Raw genomic sequence first — 18,179 nt, 5'->3', positions numbered from 1 at the left:
AATCTGTTTGCACTTAGTGTAATAATTGACACTTGAGGGTTTCCTATTGCCATTTTGTATATTGCTTTCTGTTAGTTTTGTACCTTGATTCTTCTCTTTTGTTTTTCTACCATTTGTTTTTGTTTTGTTGTAATCCATACTTCTTTCCTTTGTTACTTCTTTTTTCAAGCCATGTGCTTCTGTGGTGGTTTTATCAAGGGTAGTTACCATTAAGTAATAAAAGGGTACCTATCATTTTCACTGTAGTACATTATCTCGTGAGTGCTTCTCTCACGTGAGGCTTCTCTCCCTTATTGGGAAGCCTACAGCCCAGCCTGCCCAACTTCTGCAGTGTGCTCTGAGTTCTCTCCATGGGAATGTGCTTTTTAACCTGCTACTGTTAACATCCTCCTTTGCTACTGTTAATCTTTGTCCTGTCACCTTTTTTGTTTTGTTGTCATAGATTAAATCTGATTTCATTGTGTTCTTGATGGACCTTTTACTTGTGGTTTTGTTTTTTGTATCTGGTAGGAAAACCCCGTTTAATATTTCCTGAAGTGGGGGTTTTCTGGTGATAAATTCCCTCATCTTTTCTGTATCTGTGAATGTTTTTATTTTCCTTCATATTTGAAGGATAGCTTTGATGGATATATTATTCTTGACTGGAAGTGCAGTTTTCTGGGTAAGGCTTTTCCAGCCCGAGCCACCAGCATAATAAGGCAGGGCTGGGAGCCAATTGCTTCTCAGGTGTCTTTCTATGAGCCTCCAGGTGTGTCTAGTATGCCTCAGTGCTTTGCGGGACCACTCTCCCCATGTTTTTGCACTTTATAACCTGTATCGGCTGGCAGGAAGATGCCCCAGTTACTGCCTACAGAATAAATGCTGCCAAGGCCCTCCTCCAGGTCCATTCAAAGCACAGTCCTGGGTATGAAGCTCTGCTGACCAGAGCCACCAGCTTAAGCAGGCAGGGGGGCGAGCTGACTTCTGGTCAAGCTCCTTTGTAAGGTTCCCCGGGTATGTCTAGCTAAATTTGCCTTAGTGCTTTGCGGGTCTGCTCTTCATAGGCTTCTCTCCCTTATTGGGAAGCCTACAGCCCAGCCTGCCCAACTTCTGCAGTGTGCTCTGAGTTCTCTCCATGGGAATGTGCTTTTTAACCTGCATTGGCTGGCAGGAAGTTGCCCCAGTCATTACCTGCAGAGCAAGAGGCCCTAAGAACTACCAAGTCCCTCCTCTGGGTTCTCTTAAATCACAAACCTGGGAAAGAAGACCTTGTTAGCCAGAGCCACTGCCAGCATAAGCCAGCCGGACAGTGAGCAGACTGCGGGTTAGGCTCCTTTCAGTAATCCATGGGTCTGCTCTCTAGAGGCTGTCTGCAAGGTGCCTGCACACCCTTCCCCCCAGCACTTCCGTAGTTTTCTTCCCCAGGAATGTGCTTTGTTATCCTGTATGGTCCACGGAGGTGCCGCACCCGGAGAGGTCCAGGCGTAGGGAAGCCAGCTTTCATGCACTCCCTGCATGCTGTTGTTCGGGGAGCAGGGATTATATAGAGACTCTGGCTACAGCCTACACAGATGGCCACTGCTGACAGTCTCCGACCCAGCCCCTGCGTCCGAGAATACCCATGCCCAAGGTGCTAGGAGGAACAACTCGTACACTGCCCACCCTCGCGGATCCAGAGACTGGGAGTAAACAAAGCCCACTTCACAGGCAAGCCACTCTTCCACCTTTGCCGGGATTTGCTGCTGGTGGTGTTAGCTCCATGTGGGCTGAGCCCCAGGCACACTCTCTCTTCAGCTCGAATCTCTCTGCCCTAGCCCTCCCTTCCTCTCAGTTCCAAGTGAAAAAATTCCTTGGGTCAGTAAGGGAAGTGGAATACTCAGTTCTCTGTCCTGTTTCCTTCAGAGTGGTTTATACTTTCAGCCACCTTTTTGCCCAATCGTACCTTTATTTGATGTATGTGCATTTCAGATGCTCTTGGGATTGTTTTTCTGTCTCTAGTTGTTGAATTTGTTGAAATTTCAGGGTGAGGTATCAGGAGCCCCCCTCACGGTGCCATTTCTCTGATGTCACTTTCCCCACTTTCTATAATATATAAATGTATATGTAGTAGTTCATTAAGTAAATAAAGAAGCTGAACAACCCTATGTATCAGTTACACCTAAGAGATATCTATATATAAAAGAATACACTTAACCACAGCAGAATACACATTCTTCTCAAGTACACATGGAACATTTTCTGGGAAAGACCATATGTCAGGCCACTAATCATGTTTTTTTAATTTATAGTAAGTGATATCATACTTATAACTTTTATACTCCAAACACAATGTATTCTGATTATAAATCAATAATATACATAAAAAAACGGGAAAAATCCAACTTATAGTAATTAAATACCAAACACCTCAGCAACTAATGGGAGAAAAAAAATCACAAGGGAATTACAAAATGCTTTGAGATAAGTGAAAAACAACACAATATACCAAGTTACTGGGATTTGGTAAATGTAGTGTTTAGAAGAAAATTTATAATGGTAAATATTCACATTAAAAAATAATGTCTCAAGTCAATAAATTATGAATCTAACTTTATATACTTTTTGATACAAAAACTAGCAAACTAAACAAAAAGCAAGATAAAGAAAACAATAATGAAGTGGATATAAGGGACATAGAGAATTAAAATATACAGAGAATCAATAAAATAAAATAAATAAATTTTGTAAATTTTAGCTAACTAGCAAAAATGGGAGCAAATTCAAATAATTATAATAAGAAATTTCAGTACAAACATGAATGATTAGAGAAAAATTTAAAATTAAGAATGTAAGAGAATATTAAGAATAATTTCATTCCAACAAATATAACTTAGATGGCCAATTCCTAGAAATGTAGAAATTATGTAAATTAATCTAAAATAAGGTATAACTATATAGAACTTTATAAAAGGCACAGAGATTGAATCAATAATAAAAAAAAGTATTCCAACAAAAAACAAATGTCCAGGTCATCAAGGCTTCACTGGTGAATTTTACCAAACATTCACAGAATTAATACAAAATTTTGGTAAACTTTTCTAAAAAAAGGTAAAGAAAGGGAACACTGTCAATCATATTATGTGATCTCACTATTATTCTGATACCAAACCAGATAAAGGCAGAAGAAGATAAAAAGGACAGGCCAATATCCCTTATGAATATATATATAGATGCAATAATTCTTAAAGAAATATTACCACTCTGAATTGAATAGGATATTACATGATTATACACTAGAACCATGTGGGATTTACCCTAGGAATAGAAAGCTGATTCAACATAAAATCAATCAATGTAATATACAGTATTAATAGGATGAAGAAAAAATTACATGCTCTGACTGGTTGGCTCAGTGGATAGAATGTTGGCCTGGAATATGGACATCCCAGGTTTGACCCCTGCTCAAGGCACACAAAAGAAGTGACCATCTTCTTCTCTTTTCCTTCCTCTCCCCATTCTCTCTCTCTTCCCCTCTCACAACCAGTGGCTAGATTTCAGTGATGGCCCCAGGCACTAAAAATAGCTCAGTTGATTTGAGCATCAGCCCTAGATGAGGGCTGCTAGGGGGATCTTGGTCAGGCTTATGCAGTAGTCTGTTTCTCTATCTCCCCTCTTCTCACTTAAAAAAATAAAATAAATTATACAATAATTTTAATATGCAAGACAACATGACAAAATTTAACAGCCATTTATGATAAAATGCTCAGAAATCTAAAAATGGAAAGAAACTGTGAATATGATAAAGAGCATTTAAAAAAATCTATAGCTAGGATGATACTCAGTAGTGAAACACTAAAGGCTTCCCCCCTAGGAAAAGAAATAAGACAAGGATCCTAGGCCCGTGGTGGTAAAGTGGCTAGAAAGTCCACCTGGAATGCTGAATTTACTGACTCGAAATCCCGGGCCTGCCAGGTCAAGACACATATGTGAAGCAACTAAAAATTGATGCTTCCCACTCCCTGCCTCTCGCCTTTCTCTTTCTCTCTCTCCTCTCTTTAAAATCAATAAATAAAATCCTTAAAAAAACAAATAAGACAAGGATGCACACTTTCATCACTATTAAACAATAATGTATTGGCAGTTGTACTAAGAACAGTTCCAGGAAAAAAAAAAGGAAAGATAAACCTATCCAAACTAAAAATGAAAAATAAAAGTATCTCTGCCCAGATGACAAGGCCTTATGTATTAAAAACTCCAACACACACATATGTACACACATCACTAGAGATAATAAATAAATGCAGCATAGTTGCAGAGTACAAAACCAATACTCAAAAATCAGTTGTGATTGAACAAGCAATCAAAAATCCAAAAAGGAAATTGCAAAACAATTTCTATTTACAATAACATCAAAAAGCTAAAATATCTAAAATAAATTTAATTAAGGTGAAAGACATGTACATTGAAAATGGCAAAATATCATTGAGAAAACAAAATTTCTTATTTTGTTTGCTTGTTTTTACTGATTAGTTCTGTTTTTTAAACCTTTTTTTTTTCAATTACAGTTTACATAGTGTTATATTAGTTTCAGGTATACACTCAAATGATCAGACATTCTATAACATACTAAGTGATCATCCTAATCAATCTCATACCCATATGACTTCATACATAGTTATTAGAATATTACTGACTATTTTTCCCATTCTTTACTTTACAACCCTATAACTTCTATTACTATCAATTTGTACTTCTTAATCACTTCAACATTTTCACCCAACCCCCAACACCCTTCCCATCAGGCAACCATCAAAATATTCTCTGTACTTGTGAGTCTCCTTGTGTTCTGCTTGTTTGTTTATTTTGTTTCTTAGATTTATTTTTTGATATGCATTTATTGCATAATTTAATTGAGATATATACATATCTCAAATATATATATCTCAAATATATATATATATATATATATATTTTTTTTTTTACAGAGACAGAGAGAGTCAGAGAGAGGGATAGATAGGGACAGACAGACAGGAACAGAGAGAGATGAGAAGCATCAATCATCAGTTTTTCATTGCAACAGCTTCGTTGTTCATTGATTGCTTTCTCATATGTGCCTTGACCTTGGGCCTTCAGCAGACGGAGTAACCCCTTGCTCGAGCCGGTGACCTTGAGTCCAAGCTGGTGAGCTTTTTTTTTTTTTTTTTTTTTTTTTGGCTCAAGACAGATGAGCCTGCGCTCAAGCTGGTGACCTCAGGGTCTCGAACCTGGGTCCTCCACATCCCAGTCCAATGCTCTATCCACTGTGCCACCACCTGATCAGGCTATAATTGATACTTTTTGAAACTTTTTTTCTTTAAGTTTTTGGAGTGACACTGGTTAACTTAATTGGGTTTCAGGTACCCAATTCTACAACACATCTCTGTATACCATATTGTATCTTCACTCCTCAAAGTCAAGTATTTGTCCATCACAATTTATGCCCCCTATACCCTCCTACACCTCACCAGCCCCCCTCCAGCAGCAATCGCAACACACTTTTCCATATCCATGAATTTTTTCTTTTTTTTATCCTTTTTTTTGCTTAATCTCTCCATCTCTTCACCCAGCTCCCCACCCCCAACAGCTGTCAGCATGTTCTCTATGCATGAGTCTATCTCTGTTTTTCTTGTTAGTTCACACATATGTATGAAATCATTAAGCATTTGTCTTTCTCTGCCTGGCTTATTTCACTTAGCATAATGCTCTCCAAGTCTATCCATACTGTCGTAAAAGGCAAGATTTCCTTCTTTTTTATGGCTTGGTACTATTCCATTGTGTAAATGTACCCCAGCTTTTTTATCCACTCATCTACTGATAGGCACTTGGGTTGCTTTCAAATCTTGACTATTGTAAACACTACAATAAACATAAAGGTGTACATATCCTTTCAAATTAGTGCTTCAGGTTTCTTTGCATATGTTCCCAGAAGAGGAATTGCTGGGTCATACAACAATCCATTTTTAATTTTTTGAGGTAACTCCATAATGCTTTCCACAGTAGTTGTACAAATCAGCATTCCCACCAATAATGCATGAAGGTTAAATTTGTCCACACCCTCACCAACACTTTTTGACTGGTAATTTATTGATGAAAGCCATTTTTAACCGTTGTCAGGTAATATCTCATTGTGGTTTTAATTTGCAATTCTCTGATGATTAGTGATGCCAAACATCTATTCACATATCCTTTGGTCATCTGTATGTCCTCTTTAGATAAGTGTCTATTCATGTATTTTGCCTGTTTTTTAATTGATTATTTTTGCTGTTGAGTTTTATAAGTTCTTTATAAATTTTGGATATCAACCCAGTATCAGATATATCAGTGAGCATGTTTTCCCATTCAGTAGGTTGTCTTGTCTTGTTGATAGTTTCCTTTGCTGTGGAAAAACATTTTAGTTTTATGGTAGTCCTTCCCATTTGTTTATTTTTTCTCATTTCCCTTGTCCAAGGAGACATATCAGAAAAATATTGCTATGAAAAATGTCTGAGATTTTACTGCTTATGTTTTTTTCTAGGATTTTTATAGCTTCAAAAATAATATTTAAATATTTAATCCATTTTAAGTTTATTCTTAGGTATGGTATAAGAAGATGGTTTAGTTCCATTTTTTTTTACACATATCTCTCCAATTTTTCCAACACCATTTATTGAATAAACTGTCTTTACCCCATAGTATGTTCTTGCCTCCTTTGTCAAATATTAATTGACCATATAGGGGTGGTTACTGGGCTCTCTATTTTGTTCTATTTATCTGTATGTCTGTTTTTATGTCTGTACCATGCTATTTTGACTATAATGGCCTTATAGCATAGTTTGATATCAGGTAATGTGATTCTGCCAACTTTGTTCTTCTTTTTCAAGATTGCTGTGGCCGTTCAGAGTCTTTTGTGGTTCCATATAAATTTTGGAATGTTTGTTCTACTTCTGTGAAATACACCATTGGTATCTCAATAGCTATTGCATGGAACCTGTAGATTGTTTGGGGTAGTATGGACATTTTAATTATGCTAATTCTTCCTATCCATGAACACGTAATATGCTTGCACTTATTTCTATCTTTTTCAATTTTTTTTCTTCAGTGTCTTATAATTTTCCAAGTACATGTCCTTTACATACTTGGTTAAATTTAATCCTAGGTATTTTATTCTTCTTGAAGCAATTGTGAATGGTATTGTATTCTTGGTTTCTCTTGCTGATAGTTCATTATTGGTATATAAAAGTGCAACTAATATCTCGATATTTATTTTGTATCATGCTACTTTACTGAATGAATGTGTCAATTTTAGTAGTTTTTGGTGGAATCTTTGGGGTTCTCTATGTACAGTATCATGCCCTCTGCAAATAATAACAATTTGATTTCTTCCTTTCCAATCTGGATGCCTTTTATGTCTTCTTTTCTGATTGGTTTGACTAGGACTTTTAGTACTATATTTAAGAAGCATGGTGATAGTAAACATTCCTGTCTTGTTCCGGGTCTCAACATTTTTAGTTTTTGCACATTGACTATGATGTTTGCTGTGGGTTTGTCATATATGGCCTTTATTATGTTGAGTCATTATCCCTCTACTCCCACGTTGCTGAGAATTTTTAACATAAATGGGTGCTGGATTTATCAGTTGCCTTTCTTATATCTGTTGATATGATCATGTGATTTTTATTTTTCATTTGTTTTGTGGTTTATCACTTTTTTATTTGAGGATGTACCAACTTTGTTTTCTGGGAATAAATCCCACTTGATCATGGCGTATGACCATTTTATTCTATTGCTGAATCCAGTTTGCTAATATTTTATTGAGGATTTAAGTATCTAAGTTCTTCACAGATACTGGCCTATAATTGTCTTTCTTTATAGTGTCTACATCTGGTTTTGGAATTAGGATATTGCTAGCCTAAGAAAATGAGCTTAGGAGTCTCGCCTCCTCTTTAATTTTTTGGAATAGTTTAAGGATAGGTGTTAATTCTTTTTTAAGTATTTGGTAAAATTCACCTATGAAGCAATTCAGTTTCAGATTTTTTGGGATTTCTTTGATTACTGCTTCAGATGTGCTAGCTGCCACCTCTCAAATCAGATTCTCTTATTATTTCTTATTCAGTTTTAAAAGATTGTATGTTTCTAGGAATTTATCATTTCATCTAGATTGTCCAATCTGTTGGCATATAGGTGTTCATCATACGTGTGTGTGTGTATTTTTTATTTCTTTGTTGTCAGTTAGTACTTCCCCATTTTCACCTTGGATTTTATTTATTTGGATCCCGTCTTTTCTTTAGTCTAGTTAAAGTTTTGTCAATCTTGTTTATGTTTTCAGAGAACCAGCTCTTGGTTTATTTCATATTTTGTTTATTTACTTATTTAGTGACAGAGACAGAGGAGAGACAGAGAGAGGGACAGATAAGGACAGACAGACTGGAGGGGAGAGATGAGAAGCATCAATTCTTTGTTGTGGCACCTTAGTTTCTCATTGATTGCTTTCTCATCTGTGCCTTGACCAGGGGGCTACAGCAGACCAAGTGACCCCTTGCTCAAGCCAGCAACCTTGGGTTCAAGCTGATGAGCCTTGTTCAAACTAGATGAGCCCATGCTCAAACTGGTGACCTCAGGGTTTCGAACCTGGGTCCTCTACGTCCCAGTCGGAGACACTCTATTCACTGCACCAGCGCCTGATCAGGCTGTATTGTTTTTTTAGACTCTATTTATTTCTGCTCCAATCTTTATTATTTTCTTTCTTCTACTTAAATCTTTGCTTTGTTTGTTATTCTTTATCAAGTTCCTTTAAGTGTAAAGTTAGATTGTACAATTGAGATTTTTCTTGTTTTTTAAGGTAGCCCTGTAATGCTATGGACTTCCTTTTCAGGACTGCTTTCATTGTGTCCTATAGACTTTTAGTTGTGTTCTCACTTTCATTTGATTCAAGGTATCATTTAATTTGTTCCTTGATATCAGTGGTAACTCATTCATTGTTTAGTAATATGTTATGTAGCCTTCATATCTTTGTGTATCATTTTTAAAAAGTCTTATTTATTTATTTTAGGGAGGGAGGAGAGAGAGAGAAAGAAAGAGAGAGAAAGGGGGAGGAACAGGAAGCATCAACCCCCATATGTGTCTTGAACAGGCAAGCCCAGGGTTTTGAACCAGTGACCTTAGCATTCTAGGTCAATGTTTTATTTACTGCACCACCACAAGTCAGGTTCTCTCTTTTTTTTTTTTTGGTATCACTTGTTACTGTTTTCTAGTTTGATACTATTATGGTCAGAGAAGATGCTTGATATGATTTTACTCTTCTTAAATTTATTGAAAATTGTTTTGTGTCATAATATGTGGTCTATCCTAGAAGATGTTCCATGTACACTTGAAAAGAATGAATTTTCTGTAGCCTTGTGGTTTTAATTGTTCTGAAGATATCAATTAAATCAAGCTGATTCAATGTGTCATTTAAGGTGACCATTTCCTTTTTGATTTTCATTCTGGAAGATCTATCCATTGATGTCAATGTTGTGTTAAAATTCCCTACTATGAGCCTTGACTGCGTGTCTCGGGATAAAACATTGTCCTGGCACACCAAAGTTGCCATTTCTATCCCAGGTTAGGACACATGAAAGAAGCACTCAATGACTTTACAACTCAATGGAACAACTAAGCGGAATGGTGAGTTGATGCTTCCCTTTCTCCCTCCCTTCTCTCTCTCTCTCTCTCTCTCATCATTGGGAAAAAATTAAAGTTAAATTGCCAACTATAATTGTATTGCTGTTGATCTCTCCAGTTGTGACCATCGAGATTTGCTTTACAAATTTGGATGCTCCTACATTGAGTATGTAAATGTTTGAAACGGTTATATCCTATTGTTGTATTGCTCCATTTATTATCACATAGTGTCTTTCTTTGTCTCTTACTACAGTCTTTGTTTTAAAATGTATTTTGTCAGATATTGCTACTCCAGCTCCCTCCCCCTATTTCCACTTGAATGAAATATCTTTCTCCATCCCTTTATTCTTAATCTGTGTGTATATTTCATTCTGAGGTGGATCTCTTATGGACAACATATATTTGGGTCTTACTTTCTCCTTCAATTTTGAATGACAGCCTTGCTGGTTCATGTAGTCTTGTTTGTAGGTCCTTGCTTTTTGTCACTTTGAATATTTCAGGCCAACCCTTTTGGCCTGTAATATTTCCATTGAGAAATCAGCTGGCAGTTTTATGCGAGCTCCCCTGTAAGTAACTGCTTTTCTTTTGTTTCTTTTAAGAATCTCTCTTTGTCTTTAACATTTGTCATTATAATTATGATGTGTCTTGGTGTGGGCCTCTTTGGGTAAATCTTGTTTAGGACTCTCTGTGCTTCCTGGACTTGTATGTCTTTTTCTTTCACTTGGATAGGGAAAATTTTGGTCATGATTTCTTCACAAAAGTTATTGGCCCCTTGGTTTCTCTCTCTTCTCCTTCTGGTAACCCTATGATATGGATGTTTGGGGACAACACATCATGTTGTATCCAAAGTTACTGAAACTAACCTCATTCTTTTTAAAAAAAATTTTTATTTTTATTTATTTAATTAATGTTTTGTTTTTAGAGAGAGAGAGAGGAGAGAAAGGCTTGGGGAGAAGTGGAAAGCATCAACTCTTAGTGGTTGCTTCTTGTATGTGCCCTGACTGGGCAAGCCCAGGGTTTCGAACAAGTGACCTCAGCATTCAAGCTCAACACTCTGTCCACTGTCCCACCACAGGTCAGGTTAAACTATCCTCACTCTTTTTAATTCTTTTTCCTTTCTGTGGCTCTGTTTTGTTTTGTTTTTCTACCTTGTCTTCAATATTGCTGATTCAATCCTCTGCTTCATCCAACCTACTGTTTATTCCTTTCAGTATATTCTTGATATTTAATATTATATTCTTCACATCTGACTGGTTCTTTTTTATGCTATGTCCTTTCTTATGCTTTCTATCTCTTTATTGAAGTTCTCATTCTGTTCCTTGAGCATCCATATAATGATTATTTTGAATCTATATTACATTGCTTATCTCCATTTTATTTAGCTCTTTTTCTGGAGACTTCTCCTGTTCTGTCATTTGGGACCTGTTTCTTTTTCTCCACATTTTGTATGCCTTTTTGTGTTTGTTCTATATATTAGATAGATCTGCTATGGTTCCCAGTTGTCATGGTATGCCCTTATAGTTGGTGTTCTGTTGGGCCCAGTGATGCAATCTCCTTGATCACCTGATCTGGGTGTTCCAGGAATGACCTTTGTGTAGATTATGTGGGCCCTCCTGTTGTAATTGAATCTTGGTTGTGATTGGCCCATTGTGTGTGTGATTGACCCTCAGGCTGGCTTACTGAGTCTCTACCTTTACCAAAGCATGTAAACTGCTATGCAGGTGCTAACCAGAGGAAGTGAAATTCATCTCAGCTAGATTTGGTGCCTGATGAGATCTCTGTTTGGTTACACTGTTTGTGAATCTAATTGGCTGTCTCTGCCTGCTGGCTGCCTGTTACACTCTATCACTGAAATAGCCACTGGTGGAGTTGGAAGCATGGGGCTTATGGATCTCCATTAAGAAGATACCAGTCAGGCTTCAGGAAAGGTAATGGGAGCGGCCTCTACCCCAGAGTAACAGGTGTCAGTCCATCTAAAATTTTGCTCCTACCTCAGAAGGGCAGAGCCACTAGAATTCAGGTGGGTGAGGCCTTTTAACCTGAATGTGGATCTGTCAACAACCAGGAGAGTGATTCTCTTCAATCTCCAATGAGGGAGAATCACCGGTTGTATTCACAAGAAAGTGCAGAAAATGTTTCCAACCTCAACTCCAGACAACTCAATGAGTGTCACCCCTGAGTTTGTCCAGAACTCTACTTCCTGGCCAAGGCAGGTGACCCCTCAGTAGGTCATAATCTCCACAGGATGAGGTGAGAGGGAGTTCAGAGTGTGGGAGCAATTAATCTTAGGCTGATGCTACAGGGAGGAGAGCCTCTGCTCAACAAATATGGTGACTATAGTAATGGAGAATAACTCATCACAGAGATTTTGGTAGCCTCCCCCCCCCCCATATTTTTCCCCAGAGTCAATAAACTAGATTCTCTTCATGCAATTCTGGTCCGCTCAACCAAAGTATTATGCACATTGGCATCAGAGACATTTTCCCCCTGGACGTACCAGGAACTTTTTCAGCAGTAACAAAAGTATAAAAATAATAACATTAGCAAAGTATCACCAACCACCACCACCACTACCACCTTTTACAGACATGCAAATATATATCAACATGGAATGCTGTTTCTAGCTTATGGATTCCTCAGCTCATACCTCATTTCATCTAGTCTCTTTGGGGGGTGCCTGGGGGTGCTGAAAACTCTATTTTACATTTTGTTATGGATTTTTTTTCAATTAGAGAGACCTTTGATTTTAAAGGACAAACAAGGAGGCAAACAAAAACCACCAGTTTCTCATTAGCAAGTTCTATTTAAAATTTAGTTCAAGTACATCATTGCAAATAGGTTACCTAAAAGAGGCGTATCCAAATACTATTAGTCACAAGGTGGGTAAAGAGCTGTTACACTCTAGGTTTTTGGAGGGCATTTCTAGTTTTTTGGAGGACACACAAAGAAAATCCTCAAGTTCAAGTCCAAAGCTAGTTTTTGGGAAAAGGAACCAAATAAATGCCTGTCAATGTCTTCTCTTGCCAATTCATAAAGACCAAAGAATGCTTCTCATTCCATTCTGTAACTAAAGAAATTGATATTTAATGATTTAAGAAATGTTTTAGGGCTCTGGCCAGTTGCTCAGTGGTTAGTGTCAGTCTGGCACAGGGATCCCCAAACTTTTTACACAGGGGGCCAGTTCACTGTTCCTCAGACCATTGGAGGGCTGCCACATACAGTGCTCCTCTCACTGACCACCAATGAAAGAGGTGCTCCTTCCGGAAGTGTGGTAGGGAGCTGGATAAATGTCCTCAGGGGGCCGCATGCGGCCCACGGGCCATAGTTTGGGGACACTTGGTCTGGCATATGGATGTCCCAGGTTCCATTCCAGTTAGGGCACACAAGAGAAGTGACCATCTGCTTTTCTTCCCCTCCCTCTTCCCCTTCTCTCTCTCTTCCTCTATTGTAGCCAGTGGCTTGATTGGTTCAACCACTGGCTAGGGAACTGAGGATAGCTCAGGTGATTTGAGCATCGGCCCTAGACAGGGGTTGCTGGGTGGATTCTGGTCTAGGCACATGCAGGAATCTGCCTCATTACCTCCCCTCTTACTTAACAACAAAAAAATGTTTTATAGATGATTTTTCTAAATTGTGAATTGTGAACCCTGGACATAAAATTGAGATTCAAAGGAAAGAGTCACCAACTGCCAGTTCAATGTACACCACCACATCACTTCTCAAATTCTTTCTTTTGATTTGAGATTAAATAATTATTTTCCCTAAATTCATTTCTTCTATTGATTTTTTCTTCTAAACATCCAGTGCAAGACTGTCTTTCCTAAGATGCCAAAAACCCATCATGCTCTTCCCACAAGTCCCCTTTCCCCCAAACAAATCCCAATACAGTCCTAACAGCAAGAGAGAAATTTTGACTAAAATTTCCTCATGGAATATAAAGATAGTTTTCAAGAAAATGAGTTGACAAGGCACCATAAACAGCAAAGCCACTGTTTAAGGACGCAGAAGTTGCTCCGTGAAAGTCACATAAATGGAGACTGCATACACACTTGCACACTTGAATAGAAAGCATTTTTTTCTGAGACAGAGAATCAGAGAGAGGGATAGATAGGGAAAGACAGACAGGAACGAAGAGAGATGAGAAGCATCAATCATCAGTTTTTCGTTGTGGCACTTTAGTTGTTCATTGATTGCTTTCCCATATGTGCCTTGACCATGGGCCTTCAGCAGACCGAGTAACCCCTTGCTTGAGCCAGCGACCTTGGATCCAAGCTGGTGAGCTATGCTCAAACCAGATGAGCCAGCACTCAAGCTGGCCACTTCGGGGTCTCAAACCTGGGTCCTCTGCATCCCAGTCCGATGCTCTATTCACTGCACCACTGCCTAGTCAGGCAAAAGCATTTCTTTACCAACAATTTTACCCGAGCAATAAGTAACTACACTCCCAGGCATACTTAAAAGACATAACATGACAAAAGATGTAGAGAGAGGTAATATACCAGCATCATACATATCACAGCGAGGCCATGTTGAAGCTCAAAATGTTTCCCCCCCTGAGTGAGACAGCTTGCTCTTTCTCTCCCTCTCTTTCCCTGTCTCTCTTGTTTTTCTCTCGGTGGTTCTCTGGATGAAATCAAATTGAGAGTTAGCAACAGCTCGGGTGGCTGGACTCCATTCAGCGCGTCCCCAGGAAAAACATTAGTATGACATTGACAAGCAGGAGGACTACAATCACGGCAAAAACGACTACAGTTTGCACATCCAGGGTCATGGTGCAATGCAGAACACTGTAGTGTTCCAGGTGGGGGGCCGGCAGATTGGGAGATGTCAGTCTCTGTTCTATCAGACTGTCCATACAGCCACCTTTCTAGATAGGAGGAAGTCGATGGTTAGGGAAGGGCTGGGTTTGGAGCCCGAGTTTGGTATGGGGGGGGAGGGAGGTGGAGGCAGGGGAGATTGCTCCTCCCCTACTCAGGATGGAGCTGATTTTTCTTCCCTAGCTGAAAAATCTTAGCTTGCGCTGAAGTCGGCGGAGTCCAGCATTCTGTCTCGGGCGCCCCGGAAAAGGCAAAATCCTGGCTTTCAAAGGGAAAGGCGAGAGGGACCAGTGCGAGGTTCCCCAGCACCTGCTCAGTCTGTCTGTGCCGGCGTGCGTCCGTCTGCCTGCGCCTGCCTGGCTACCGATCAGTCTCCATCTCCCCTACTCTCCCTAGCTCGCTCGCTGGCTCGGTCTTTCCACGAAGCTCCTGGCTGCCAGCCACTCCCTCCAGCCCTGCCTCGCTGGCTCTCCCTCTCCTCTCCCAGCCCCCACCCCACCAAGCTCCTGCGGGCGTCTGCGTGAGGGGCCCACGCTGACAGGCCTGCCGGCCAATGGGAGGGGCCACAGCTGCACTTTTCCTCACTGCGGGGTGGGGGGCGGAACTTGTGCTGGCGTGCTCGCCGAGGCAGCCACTGCGGAGCCAGGGCACCCCCAGCGGGCTCGCTCCGTTTTGACCCTTCGTGGGGTCTGGTGTGGGGGTGGGGAGCTTGTTGAACTTCGACTGAGGGAAAGGAGGAGGAGGGGCAGGGAAGGACTCGGAAAGAGGGAGGGACCCCACAGGATGTGGCGTAGCGAGAGGGAGGCGGGAACAAGGGGAAGTCTGTGGCCAGCATGGGAGAAGGAGAAGGAAAGATGAGAAGTGCAGAGAAAAGAGACGGGGCAAGACGGAGAGAAGGGCTGCGGAAAGGAAGGAAAAAGAATGGGAGGATGGACAAGGACTTTGAAAACGGAATAGGTACACGGAAAAGAGGCATGCGTTGGCAGCCACTTTGGAGCCTGGGCCAAGGAACAAACAAAGATGCCCTTGGACCCTTCCTCAGTGTTTACAGGCAACTCACAATTAGCTGTGCAAATTCAGCAAACAGGGATACTCTACAAGTTATCCAAAATTCAATTCTATTTGGCTTCAGATTTACTCCCAGTCCTACCTCAAGCCTGTTGTGCAACTCCTGTCCCCTCTCTGGCCCCCATCTCCCTTCTGCCACATGAGAATTTAGACCTGTCTTAGAAATCAGTGAAACCTCTGAATTCTCACCTCAGGAAAATACAATTTCACCAAGCTTCTGGGCCCTCAGAAACTCAGGACTCCCTTACACAGAGACATGTCCTAGGGCTCTTTTTATTCTTACATTGAAGGACTGTAAAAGTGACCAGATAGATATTGGTGGAGCAGGGCAAGAAACTGGATTAATCAGGGACAGAACAAATTAAGTTCTTGGACTCTTACCATACTACAGACTCTAAGAATGAGAATTGCTTTCTATTCCTTAGAAATCTTTGAGGCTAGGACAGTCACCCATCTGAACTAGATGACTGGAAATAATGAAAGTAGGTTGTAAACAAAGTGGCTGTTGGCCCCACAGACAGAATAAAACCCAAAGAAGTCTCCACTTTAGAAGGTGAGCTCATAACGCCACCTATGATTGATTGGCTGAACATTTGATTATGTTAGAGAATTACTATGAGTTGTTGTGGCTAAGTTTAACAAAATACGGGCAATAGATGTAAATCTTTGTGACCTTCAATTTGGCCATGGTTTCTTAGATATGACATGAAAGTTACAATCAACCAAAGGAAAAATAGGCTGGACTTTATTAACATTAACAACTTTTGAGCTTCAAATGGCTCTATCAAAAGTGAAAGAGTTACAATTTATGAGTTAGTAGGAGAATTAGGCTTGTATTCAAGCTAATCAAAATGCTAATGCTAACCCTCTTGTTAATATTAGACAAGATGAACTTTTTAGATGGACAGTTTGCTAATTTACAACATCAATGTTGGCAAAATGTAAGGGTGAGGATTTGCTCTTATCTCCACAGATACAGGAGACCACTAGATACCTTCCAGAAGATTGAAACCTTGGCATAAGTTGAAAATAGAAAAAAGGGAGATTTTTAAAATTATTATTAAATTTATTGCAGTGACATTGATAAATCAGGGTACATAGAAAAAAGGGAGATTTGATAATTAAATAAACTCACCCAGGAGGCAAAAAATGTTTTAATTAAGACTAAGACTTCAAAAAACATTTTTGACTCTTTTTCTAACAATGCTAGCTGTTATGTCTATAACAATAAGCAGAACTAACTATTCTTACTAAGTTTATATTACTTCCACAAGCAATGATGAATAGCCTGACACTGTATCAAAATTATGTAAATCAACCTTTAGAAAAAATTCGTCAGAAATATCCTCAATCTTTACGTACAGTTCTATTAATATTTATTCTTCCTTTCAATAGGCCACACTTTTGCCTAGAGAAAATGCTGATTGTGTCATTCAACATCTTATTGAAGCTTTTAATGTTAAAGGCATTTCTAAAGTAATTAAAACTGACAATAGTCCTGCCTATACATTTGCTAAATTTCAACAATTCTTAGCATTTTAGAATATTAAACATACTACTAGAATTCCATATAATCCACAAGGACAAGCGATTATTGAACACAGTAATTGCACTCTAAAAAATATGTTACTTAAACAAAAAGGAGAGAGAAGGAAGATTATCTCCTAGACTTATGTTACACAAAGCTTTATTTACTTTAAATTTATTATATAAAAGAGAAGATAATTTGACTGCTACAGATAGACATTAGACAAAAAAATAACAGTTCTAAGACTAATCAACCTGTGCAGTATAGAAATGAGTTGGATCAATCAATAGGTACCTAGTGTAGTGCAACATCGGGGAAGAGGGTTTGCTTGTGTCATTGCAGAATCTGGTGAAGTCCTTTGGATTCCTGCTCGCAGAATTAAACTAACAACATGAATAAGAATAGATTCTTTCCATATCCACCCATTGCTGAGATGGAAGAAATGAATTTCAAAAGAAGAATCTTAAAGGTGCTGCTGCTTAGTATTGAAAAGGCTAAAATACCAAGTTAGGGTCAACTTAAAAAGCTGACCTTTAATGGTAAAAAGATGCTACAAACTACTAGAAAAGAAGAAAATACTACTAACCTGTTTTTAGCAATGATTACTTCAGTAACAATTCCAGTAAGTAGAGCTGAAAATTTTAGTTTTGGGGCATATGTCCCTAATCCTCCATTAAGTAGAGCTATTCATAAGAAAATAGTGCCTTTCCTATTTTTGTTAATGACTCTAATTGGCTTCCAGGACCTTTTAATGATAGAGGTCCCTTAGCACCTTCAGAAGAAGGTATGAAATTAGAAAATTATACAATAGGAGTTGAGGGATTACCTATATGTATAGAACATGAGCCACATTGTTTAAACATAGAAGCTCAAGCTTGGCTCTCTATTGTCAAAAATAACAGTAAAGGGGAAAAAAACGTTTGTTACAAGGATACGGATTTAAAGTAATACATCTGTACATGAAACGTCATAGATTAAAGCCCTCATAGTCCCGCTCAAGTTAAAGGGCAGGGTACTGATTTAAAGTGACATAAAAACAATGGTTTAATTACAGCTGGTGATCAAAGTAATCATATTATCAGATAGCATGGAGGAGGGATTTCACCTCGAACTCCTCACATATAAAATTT

This window comes from Saccopteryx leptura, chromosome X (genome assembly GCF_036850995.1).
Source record: "Saccopteryx leptura isolate mSacLep1 chromosome X, mSacLep1_pri_phased_curated, whole genome shotgun sequence".
NCBI lineage: Eukaryota > Metazoa > Chordata > Mammalia > Chiroptera > Emballonuridae > Saccopteryx > Saccopteryx leptura.
This window is presented reverse-complemented; position numbering follows the sequence as displayed.